The sequence below is a fragment of the Pinus tabuliformis genome, chromosome 7 (genome assembly GCF_031772625.1).
Source record: "Pinus tabuliformis cultivar Carrire ecotype Pingquan chromosome 7, CPIR1, whole genome shotgun sequence".
In the NCBI taxonomy this organism is placed as follows: Eukaryota; Viridiplantae; Streptophyta; class Pinopsida; order Pinales; family Pinaceae; genus Pinus; species Pinus tabuliformis.
Genome location: NC_142293.1, coordinates 1,687,781,096 through 1,687,793,297, shown reverse-complemented (window position 1 = coordinate 1,687,793,297; position 12,202 = coordinate 1,687,781,096).

Here is a 12,202-nt window from a genome sequence, read left to right as displayed (position 1 = left end):
AAAACAATCCCTTCAGTAAACATCATAAAGCATTTTTCATGACTTAATGAAAGATTTGTTTCTTTACACCTTATAAGGACTTTTTCCAAATTTTCTAATTCCTCTTCAAATGAGTTACCATAAACTGTAAAATCATCCATATAGACCTCTACACAATCATGAATTAGATCAGAAAAGATTCCTAATACTGCCCTTTGAAATGTTGCAGGTGCATTACATAATCCAAAAGGAAGTACTCGGTAAGAAAAAGTCCCCCATGGACAGGTAAATGTGGTTTTATCCTGATCTTCAGGTGCTACTTGAATCTGATTGTAACCACTAAAACCATCCAAAAATGAGAAATACTTTTTACCTGCTAAAGTATCTAATACTTGATCAATAAAGGGTAAAGGAAAGTGATCCTTCAAGGTTGCTTTGTTCAATTCCCTATAATCAATGCAAACCCTCCATTTTCCATTCTTTTTAGGTACTATAACCAAAGGAGAAACCCACCGGCTATCTGAAATGGGGTAAATGAAGTTTACATTAAGTAACTTTTGGAGCTCTTCTTTCACTATTTCCCTAAGGTTTGGATTCATCCTTCTTTGAGGCTGTCTGATTGGTCTACTATTTTCCTCAATGTAGATGTGATGAATGCAAGTCTTCGGGTCAATACCTTTCATATCTGTATATTCCCATGCAAATGCAGTAGAATGCTTTTGCAAGACTTTGGTTAGCTCTTCCTGTTGTGATTTTTCCAAGTTTTTGTTGATATTCAATGTTTTTCCTGGAAAAATCTCAATGGCAGAACTACCAAACTCTTCCATAGAGAAAAGAGACATCTGTCTAGATGATAGACACTCAATGTCAGAATCCAACTGAAATTGTGTGTGGTCATATTCTGAAGATGGTTCAAAATTTTCTAATGTGTTCAGAATTTGACTATCTTCACTAATCTCATAAATGGTAAAGACAGGTTGTATAGTATCTTCATCATCAACCCACTCATTATCCCCTATTTCTGTAATTGCTTTTGCTGGAGGATACAAATTGAACTTCTTCGTCGAATTACCATCAGAAATATACATATCCCCAGACCTACAACTTATGAAAGCATCAGCTGTGGCTAGCCAAGGTCTTCCTAAAATAAGAGGATGTCCTCCTAGATTACTCTTGAGAGTTAAAATCATGAAATCCACTGGATATTCCCAAGAGTCTAGGGAGACTGGAATGTCTTCTAATACACCATCTGGTTTAATAATTGATCGATCTACAAGTTGCAATAAAGTAGGTGTAAAAAGAAGATTAGGAAGTTTTAGTTGATCCATAGTCTGTCTACTCATGATATTGATAGCAGCCCCTAAATCAATCAAAGTATTTGGTATTTCTACCCCATTGATATGTGTTTTGACAATTGGACTACCGGGATCTACATATTTCTGCATAGTAATTTTTCCCATCATGATAGCTGCAATTTTCCCTACCAGGTGGATCCTTCTGGTATCTCTTGGTTTCCTTCCTGGTATTTTAAGACTCAACTCCTTTATTGTTTTTGCTAGAATAGGAATCTCTTTAATGGCCTGTAACAAGGGAATCTTGATACAGACATTCTTCAATTCATCTAGAAAATTATAGTCAGGCAACCAAATTTGTTTTTCCACTCCTTTATCAATTTGTAATCTTTCAGGGAAAGGAGGTGTGGATAAGGATGCAGGTTGCTCAACTATGGGAGTTGTGGGGGTTAATTCTTTTTCTTTTTCTTTTTGAGTGTTTGGGTTTTGAAGAGATGCTTCAGAACCCTTATTAGCTTCAAGAGACTCTTCCTCAAAAATGCTTTGCTTTTGAGTATTTATAGAAGGTTTATCTAAGACTCTACCTGATCTGAGTTGTACTTCATTGAGAGGAACAATCATATAGGTAGGAAATTGTTGACCTTCCATCATGTAGGCATTTTGAGGGTTTTTATTATTGGGGTTTGGCAATGGCTGAGAAGGAAGTTGATTTGATTTTTGTTGGAATGGAAGCAAGAGTTGAGAATTTGGATTTTGTTGAGAAGGTTGTTGTTGTTGTGGAAATGGCAATGATAATTGTGGATTTTGATTTGGAAGTTGTGGAGCTTGTTGGTTTTGAAAAGATGGAGGATATTGGTAAAATTGAGCAAATCTCCCATAAGGATTTTGCATACCTTGTACCCAAGATTGAAAAGGATTTTGAGGTTGGGACCAAGGTTGTTGCCAAGGATTCCAATTTGGTTGGGGTTGAAAATTCATAGAGTTGTTAAACCCTTGATTTTGTTGCCCCTGCCAAGGTCTCCTTGCAACAAAACAGAGAGATTCGATTGTATTTGGATCTTCTTGAAAGACAGCTTTGAGCCCAGGAATTGAAGGACAATCCTTGGTCTCATGGTTCTCTGAACAAATTACACATGTTTCTACAACTTTTGCATCCAAGGGACATTCCCTTAGAGCATGTTTCTTCCTACACTTTGGGCAAAAGATGGCCAAAGCCTCAGCTTCTGCTTTCTACTTATTGTGAATCTTAAGGGTGTCTAGTTGCTCACTAAGACTCCCTAAGATGTCAGTTTTGAATTCATCAAGCATGTTGCCAATCTCAGCCCTACTTACCGATCCAGTTGCAGATTTATTTGCTCTGATGAGAGAAGGATCTCTAGGCCCTTTTTGAATTTTGGATTTCCCCCTTGAGAGATGGACACATAATTCTGCTATATCAGAGAGTGGAAGTTGAGATACATCTCCTTTTCCCATCATATTCAAAAGATCTATCCATTCATTTCTAATGGCTTTTAGTAAAAGGGCTTTCAAGGTCTCCTCATCCAAGTTACTCATTTTTGCTCTTTTCAAATTATATTGAAATCTTTCAAGTAATTCCTCCAAGTTTTCATCTTCTTTTTGCATCATTTTGAATACCTCATCCTTGTGATTGGTGGGCATACAATAGTCCAGGTACCTATCCAAAAATGCCTGTTTCATATCATTCCAAGACCTAATGGATTGAGTGAGTAATCCCATGAACCATTTCAAGGCTACTCCTTTCAGTGTTGAAGGAAACAGTTTGAGTTTTTGAGAGTCATCCAGATAATCATAATTTCGACACACTACCTCAAACTCAAATAGAAATGTTTCAGGGTCCTCATTCCTAAACCCATGGAAGTTTGGGAGGACAGATGGTGAGATGTTTTTCATTGTGGCTCAGGAGTCCTCATCAACTATAGGAAACCCGAATGAGTTATCCCCATCCCTATTTCCTCCAATGTTACCTCTACCTCCTCCATTGTTTCCTCCTCCTCCTCTACCTCTACCTCTACCAAATCCAGTTGCTCCTTCCTCTGTCATGGTAGTTTCCCTGGAGACTTCAGAGTCTTCTGGTTGTTCTACTAAGGGTGTATGAGAAAGAATTTCTCCCTCTTCTTCAGGTGATTCTACTTCTTCAATTACAATTTGTCTCTCTGGAGAAAGAAGGAAAGGATCTCTTTCTAATTCAGATTCGATGGAGGGTATGGGAGAGTCAACTCCTGCCTCTTGAATTCCAGGAATCCTAGGGCTAGGAGTGTAAGTTGGAGATGATGGAGGTGTCTCTTGTCTATTCCTTGAAGTAGATGGAGTTGTAAAAATCGAACTTTTGGCTCTAGCTAAAAACCTTCCCCTAGAATCTCTTGCTCTATGCATGTCATTTTTTATTTTTTCTTCAAGTCAGGCTAATAATTCTCTTTCTGATCTTCCAGGTCACTCTAGGTGCAAGAAGAGAGCATACTCAAGAAACTATTAAACCAATAACTTTCTCTTTTCTGGTCCTCCAGATCACATTAAGTGCAAGAGGAGAGCATACTTTGAGATGTTATCAATTTCCTTCCTTGAAATTTTCTTGTTTTTTTTTTAAGAATTTGGCTACCTAATTTCACTTCCCCGGCAATGGCGCCAAAAATGTTTGGTCAATTTAGTGATGTCTAAATTGCAACTTTTAAATGTCAACCCGGGGCTCGTAAGTTGATGAAGTGAGGTGTACTATATGTACTTAGATAACCTTTTCTTAATCTTTTGTCGTTTTTATCTTTTTAGTTTGTTTTTTATTGTATCTTTCCTAATGTGATGTGATGGAGACGTAATAAAGCGAGTGGATGTGGGTGATTGTGATGATTTCTAGGTGACTTCTTGAAACTTAAAGAGTATTCTAAAAGAAAACTTGAGCAATAACTGAAATAAAATCAAAGCTTAAAATCAAATAAAGGGCTAATGGCATCGGCCCAGTATCTCTGCTGCTGATGAAAATGAAAATGAAATCTATATTAACTCAATTAAAAACAAGAACAACTACTTTACACTATTTTAACTCTTCATTTTAATCTAATCAATGTGAAATTTAAGTGAGACAAATCACACTATTTTAACCTTTTCCTAATCATGTGAGAACAATTATGAACAGGTCAGTAATGTGAGTCTTAAAGCAAAATAAACCAAGCTGCACTAAGTGATATTTTGGCTCCAATAAAGTTAGTTGATTATAGAAAAAGAACCATCAATAAATGAACAACTTGATCACTACTGAGCAGAAAGTAAAGTGCAAGTAAAAGAAATGATACTAATGAAAATCAAACTGCAGAAAAATAAAGGTCAGCAGCCTAGACAAGATGATCACACATGCCACTAGTTGTAAAAAGAAAAGAAAGAAAACTGTCCCGGGCTCGCCTAAGAAACCTGCATAACACACTGATCAGTCATGAACAAAAGTGCAGAAATGTAAATCAGCAGAATTCAAAGTTTATGTACACTAATATACATGTTGAAAATAAAATGCAGCAATTCATAAAGATAACTGTACATTAATATACATGAAATCAGAAAAAGAAGTGCAAGAAATTAAAAGTAAAACTACTGTACAGTGGCTGCAGCAAACAGGGGCCCTCTGCCTACTTTAGCCAATCCAAAGAGCAGTTACACGCTTAGAAACAGAACAGTCTTCTCATAGATTAACAGTAAATGTAAAATACAGTGGGGATCTTATAAAATGCTTTTACAAAAGAGGTTTCAACAGTGTTTACAAAATGGATTAACAACTAACTATCCAGCGTTTAAAGACGCTTTATTTATAACAGAGGAAAGCAAACTAACTTAACGAAAACTAAGCTATTCAAGCAGCTGTGTAAAAACACGTAATCTTGCTACGTCCTCGGATTTAGGCAACGGTCGTTGTGGGCATTCAATCTGCTATTGGATTCATGTTTCCCACTATCTTCGTGGCTGAGGGAGATGCCACCTGTTCTTCACGTGCTCCAAAACAGAACACGCAGAGCCGTGCCACCGCCAATGACCTCTGTTGACCGTATTTGCTTCCTCGTTGACCACGGGTTTTTATGACCGGTTTGGGTGAGCTAGAAGGACACACACCATGTCCTTGGTTCCACGAACTTGCCCATGTGGCTCTTCTTCCCGGAGGACACCTGGAACATATCATTTAATAAAACAGCTGCGGAATCTGGGGTTGGCTGCGGAAACCAGGATCAGCTGCGGAAACCCTGTGTGAGCTGCGGAAACGCAACACTTTTAACCAAAATTCTAAACCAACAACAGTCATTAGCATAATTAGCAAACCATGTAAAAAGTCACAATGATTTGAGCAATTTGATGGAGGGAATGAGTGGCAAAAGAAGGAAATGAATAGGAAAAGGAGGCTGAGAGGATGTGTAAAGAAGTGCAGGTTTGAGGCTCAACAGGAACCTTAGACTTCGTGAACTTGAAGAGGATCGGGTACAATTGAGGGAGAAAAGCATGTTGATGGACACTGCGATCAAAAAACTGGAAAACGAGATCACGCAAGCAGGTCTCGTCGATAAACCAAGGATGACAAGGCAAGATACGGATGGCCATACCACTACATTAGAAGATTGTCGCCGATAATTTATGACTCTGCTACCATGGCTGCGACCGCACCTTACCAACCATAGTAATCAAGGGAGCGCACCACATAACGTAGAATGCACGGCGCTAAATATCGCGAGGGTAATTGAGGAGTGTCCACAGACTAGACTGGAAGGCGAATTGAAGTCTCGCACAGGTGGTGCGGCCACCTGACTAGCCGTAGGGAGCATAGTCTCAGTGCTTCGAGCAGTTGAAATAGAGTGTAGGACTATAAAAGAGTCTGTGTGGGAGCTACATGATAAGGGGGATGCACACAGGATCAGCATGTCACAAGGGTTGCGCCCATGCATAGGGGGCTGCGCTGCCACGTGGGTAGGATGGGAAGTGACTATTGGTGTCATTGTTCATGACGAGATGTCCAATTTAAGGCAAAAGGGAGCGGGCGGCGGGCAATTAAGACACGAATTAAGAGCTATATTTGGGACGATCTACCGCCAAGAATGCATTAATGACTCATAAGTGGGGGGAATGGTTGAATTCAAATTCAAAAGATGCTATAAAACTCCAAGGGCTAGCCATGATCCACCACTTGTTCATTTGAGATTTGAGCTACTATGAAGAGCACAGAGTGTTGAGTTCCAAGCGATATTCGAGCCCCCAAGTTCGCAAACAAATACAAACAGTTTGAACAAGATGACAACTACCAGGAGAGGTGTGGGTTTTGTAGAGAGTACCATCGAGGAAGCCATGAAGAACCCTACGGTGCAGGTTGGGGATGCGCCTAAAATTCTGAGATTACCTTGGATGCCGAGGCCCAAGAAGGATAAACAGGCATCAGGTCTAGTCCGCATTTCCCCACAAAATCCGTGGTTTGGTAAACTTTCCATGGAAGAAAAGGGCAAGGTTGTCACCATTGAGATAGATGATGAGGAGGAGGACCTACAAGCTCTCGTAGATGAGATAGAGGTGGATTAAGAAATGGAAGAAGACATCCAGTCGGTGTGCACTGCCGCAAAATTGCCTGAGTACGCTCCTCCACGGAAAGGGAAAGCTAAGGTACCCAAGGATTTTGATTCCATTAAGAGCGCACTCCATACCCCACTCCTCCCAGATGGAATTCTGTTTGAGGGCTCAGGCCTGGGCTGTGTGCCTACAATAAAATTTGAAGACTAGGACCTCACGAACAGTGACAAGTTCCCACATTTAAAGACTGAGAACCTCATGAAACAGAGCAAGGAGGGGTCAGTTACAATGCTAGAGCCACAGAAATGGCTGCACGGTGTGAAGAAGGTCGGACTACTCCACTGTTGGGTAGCGCAAGCCCCACGGAACAAGTATGGGGTGCGAAGCCTGGAATTTTGGGTAATATTAGGGTAAAAGACTCCGCGGAAAGCGCGGAGCGCGAACTATAGTAGGTTGAGTCAAAGGGTAGTCCGCCCAAAAATAATGTAAAGAAATAGTAATAGAGTCAGCCGACGGAGGGATTGCGGGACAAGGGAAAGTATAAATAGAGCGTGGCTCTATGAGGGAAAAGCAGTTCTTTTGAAAGATGGAATGTAATGGGTCCTTAAAGGCAATAGCTTGAAAGCATCTATAAGTCCGAGTCGAGGGCGTAGGGTAGAAGGTAGAGGCTCTGCAACTGTGTGCATAGAGGCCTGGAAAGTCCGCAGTTGTGTGCGCATACCCCTGAAGCTGAGTGTGTAGGGTGGATCTAGATGTATTGTTGAAGATTTATAATAAAGATAAGTTTCTTCTGAATTCTGTGCGATTTTACTCTTTTATGATAAATGAACTATTATGATTTCTACATCTGCTACGATTGAATACTGGTGAACTGGATTAATATTAATGCGCGGAGTAACCAAAAGTAATAAATGTTTGCTTAAAGACTGTTTTAACTAGATCAAACCAGTAATAAGTGATTCAATCTGTAATAAGCGCGATAAGGGTATTCCGATCTGTGCGGATCTAGCGTAGTGCGAGGCTGCAGAATAGCACGCGAGCCCCAAACCACATCCAAGACATCCCCAGGGTGCGGAAACCTGGTTCCAGCACCCTCCCCTGCTACCTCGGGTGAGACCTCAGTCCGCGCTTCGCGGGCTATTGCCGAAAGGGCCGGTAGCTGCGGGATTTGTTTGGCTAAATAATTCTTCTGAACCTGGGTCAAGCCCATATAAGCCAACAAATGGTTCCATTGCTGGGACCGAGATCTGCCTAAGGGGTGTCTGGTGTGAAAGGCGGGGATGCTAGAGGAAAGAGTGATGAAGGATTAGGATGGTAGTAATGGCGAGTGCCATCCAGTTACCAGTATTCAAAGGAGCAGGCAATGAAGATCCGAAAAAGTTTTGGTTTTTGTTGAATTCAGTATGGAACACGCAGCAGATCATGGATGATAATATCAAGAAAGCCATCTTAGTCAGCACACTGCAGGACTGAGTGCTAACATGGCATATGAAGTATTGAGGCATCAACCCAACGGCGGGGATAGCAGACATCCACACGGAATTAAAAAAGGAGTTCAGCGGCCAAAATCGGAATCACAGTCGATTGTGGGATTCAAAGAGATCACAATGATGCCTGGTGACACCCAGTGGGATCTGGATCAAAGGTTAAAAAGCACTATTCACGAGGCTAACATGAGCCTGATGGATGCACAACACTGTGCTTGGTTCATCGCATCACTAACACCATATCTGAAATTAGCTTTGTCACAGCAAAAGATCTCAACCCAAGCATAAGCGTTGGAGGCAGCAATGCGGCTGCACGAAACCCCGGTACAAGACCCAGGGTTGGGAGTTCAACAAATCCAAGCATAGGTCCAAAATCTGTGTTTGGAAATACAAAATTTAAAACAAGACCAGGCACCCCGCCCAGAAGTCCGGGAAGAGGTATGGTGTAGGGCATGTAGAAGCCAAGGACACGATAGGGATCATTGTCCGGTTGCATTGAATTTGGCGGTAACAGGGGGGCCAATAACCTTGCGAGTAGAGGTACAGATGGGACCAAGTGCGATTTCCCCACTCTGATGCGCGATTTGCCAGCTGGGGGGAAAGCATGCGACAGACAGCTGCTACCTATTTCCGAAAGTACGACAACCTCCTCAACACTTATTTTGTAACTTTTGCAGAACAATGGGTCACGAGGAAAGAGATTGCCGCATGTTGCTAGATCGACCCCCTACGTATAGGATGCAAATAGAGACACGCGGACAGGACCCAACTGCACCATTCATGCGTGGGGGATTCTTGATACGTGGATGAGGGCGTGGAGGATTGGGGCCCGGACAGGGACGTGGACAGTTGATCTGTTATAATTGTGGTGGACAAGGACATTACGCGAGGGATTGTATGAATCCTACTAGAGCCTATTGTCCGTCATGCTACCAATTTGATCACGATGTAGTTAATTGCCCCATGCTGCTAACCCAATTGAGGGAGAAATGAGTGCTCCCAGCTAGTCCTGAAGGCTGAACCCCGCACGGAAGGCCCCAACATAAACATGATGCTCAGAAGCGGTGCAGCTACCAGGGAAGATAAGGGGAAGAAGCTGGAAGAGGATATGTGGGTTTGTAAGGTTCCCGTAAAACAACCAGAATTTGATTTTGTGCAAGCAAAGGAAACCTTTTTGGAGGCTAAGAAAATTTTTGCAAAAGCATCGACTTCGGGTAGTAAGGAGCAACTGGACCTACAACCGGATAATGCCTTGGTAACTACCTTTTTAGAAACCTATATAAAGCTCCTACAGGATGCCAATGCACTGAAAAGGTTACAAGAATTAATAGCTAGATGTGTGGGGGAAGACGAACAGTGCATAATCCGGAAATTGGGAAAACACATCTTACGCACCGGAAGGGAGATGCGGATGACTACCCAGATTGGCGATTACAAGATGGACCAGGTCATCTTAGATCTAGGTTCCGACGCGAATGTCCTACCGAAACAGACCTGGGAACGCATGGGCAGGCCTACACTGCAATGGTCCCCGATCCAATTGTGATTGGCAAACCAACAAAAGATCCTGCTGATGGGAAGATTGCAAGGGGTTGTTGTAGATATCAACGGTGCCTGCATGCATGCTGATTTTGAAGTCATAGAAATCATGGATGACAATAACCCCTATCTGCCACTACTAGGAATAGACTGGGCAATAGACATGAATGGAATGATTAACCTCAAAAAGCGGAAAATAATCTTCGAAAAGAATGCACTCCGAGTAGTCATTCCTTTGGATCCAGCTGAAGGTGCCCGCTATACTGAACCAGTGCGCGATGATGATAGTGACAGGGAACTAGACTGCATCTACTAGCTCACTACGTGAAATGGGGACCGAGTGAACCCAACTACAGATGGACGACTCTCATGGGACTGCGATAGCTCTTGCACATCAGATTCAGATGAAGAGGTTGAACGATGGAAAAATCGACTGCACGAAGTAACCACATTGAATTGTAATAGAATGGTGGCAGTAGGAGTTGTCGCATCATTCGCAAAAGTCGCTAGAGAACTAGTGGTCTCGATGAAATCAAAATCCGGTGTGCCAAAGGTATTCGCATCCCGAAAAGCTCGGACATCTACAAAAGAGGTAGGCGTGGCTAAGAATAAACTAAAGCGTGGAGGTTGTGGACACACGTTAATACCAGTAGCTAGACAACCGAAGAAGAGCAACCTGTAGCAACATGAATCACTAGAAGCTGCCCACAAGATCCACGAAAACCCAAGGGATGGAATACATCACGGTGCTGCGTTAACACGACTTTCTTGGAGGCTGCGGGTAGTGCGACCTAGATGGCTCTGCATTAGGAAATGGAAGAAAAACCAGAAGAAGTCGGGTAGCTACTGGCCCCGCGTTGACAGCACTCTTAAGATACAATCCAGAGGTCGAAGCATGGTAGAAAGGACTAAATTCAGGAGAATATCACGCTGCAATGCTTACAGAAGCTCATCCCTTTTTCACCTAAGGGGACTCAAACCCTCGCGGAATATTGCTAGAACTAACCCAGAGGGGACCAGGCTATCAAGATAGCACACACATCCATGGCACAAAACCTTGGCTGACCAAGTGCTCAGACGATGCTCGCAGCACAAGGAAGTAGGGATAGTACGGATCTGCACCGATGGTGCAGACACCTAAATAGTCATTAAGGTCACAGTCTTAGCACCCCAAGCAGCTGAAAGAGGGCGTGGGACTATAAAAAAATCTGCAGGGAGCCGATCTGGCGTACCGAGTTCTACCTACATTACCCTATCTCCTTAATCGCAACTGCGAGTGATGGGTTGCGCTACTGCACAACCTAGTTGAAAGATAACTGTTAGCACTCCTTTCCATAACAGAGACGTTAGGGTACGACAGGAAGGAGTGGGCAGCGAATCATTAAGATGAAAGTTCTGAGGTGGATTCATTAAGATCACTCAAGGGAACGTTGGTACGATACTGAAACACAATGGAACGACATTGTTCAAAGTGATGGTCTTAATTTATGACTGCGGGAGTATACGAACACATTGGCCCTATATACCAGGATCAATCAGTATACATCCGGCCAGAAATCAACCCATGCGTCCTATGGCCAGAACCTGAGCACGATTCGCCGAAGAAATGTAGTTGAATCAGGAAGAGTTAGCAGGCACGAGCCGGGATCAGCAGGTTCCAAAATCCCCATGAACACCACGAAGGCAAAAGACAAAGCAGAAGACCTGCATAGTTTGAGCCTCACTGTGGCTCACCAAGAAAGTTGTGGCCGATAAGGGCAAAACCGTTTTGACAAACAATGAGGAAGAGGACGAGGCTCTTTAAGAGCTCCTTGACCAGATCGATGGGGATGAAGTAGATGCATTCCAAATTCTGTCATTTCCCCCATATCTGTCTCCATGGATAGGGTCAACAAAGATACCAAAGGACTTAGATGGAGCGAAAGCCGAACTTCAGACCCCACTTCTTCCAGATGATATAAAGGTTGAAGGCTCACCGTGGGGACGCGTTCTGACCCTCAAATTTGAAGATTGGGATCTGGCCGACAATGAGAAGTTCCCTGAATTGGCCGCAGACAAATTGTTACCACGGGTGTGGCTGCTGGGTATAGAGAGGGTCGGGATCCTCAACCTCCGATGGCTACCTCACTACCACCACGTGACTATTACGGCCTTTGTGATCCGGCAACTTCTCTGTCTTGTACATGATGGATTCTTATGGTTGGAAGAGTCGATTCCAATCACAGCTGACTTAATCCACCGCATAACGCACCTACCACTGCAAGGAGATGACCCCGCTAACACCGCAGGAACTAGTAGCGAGGTCGGCCTTGCTAAACCAATGAAGATGTGGTACAAGATGGCAAAAGGAAAGTGTGGATA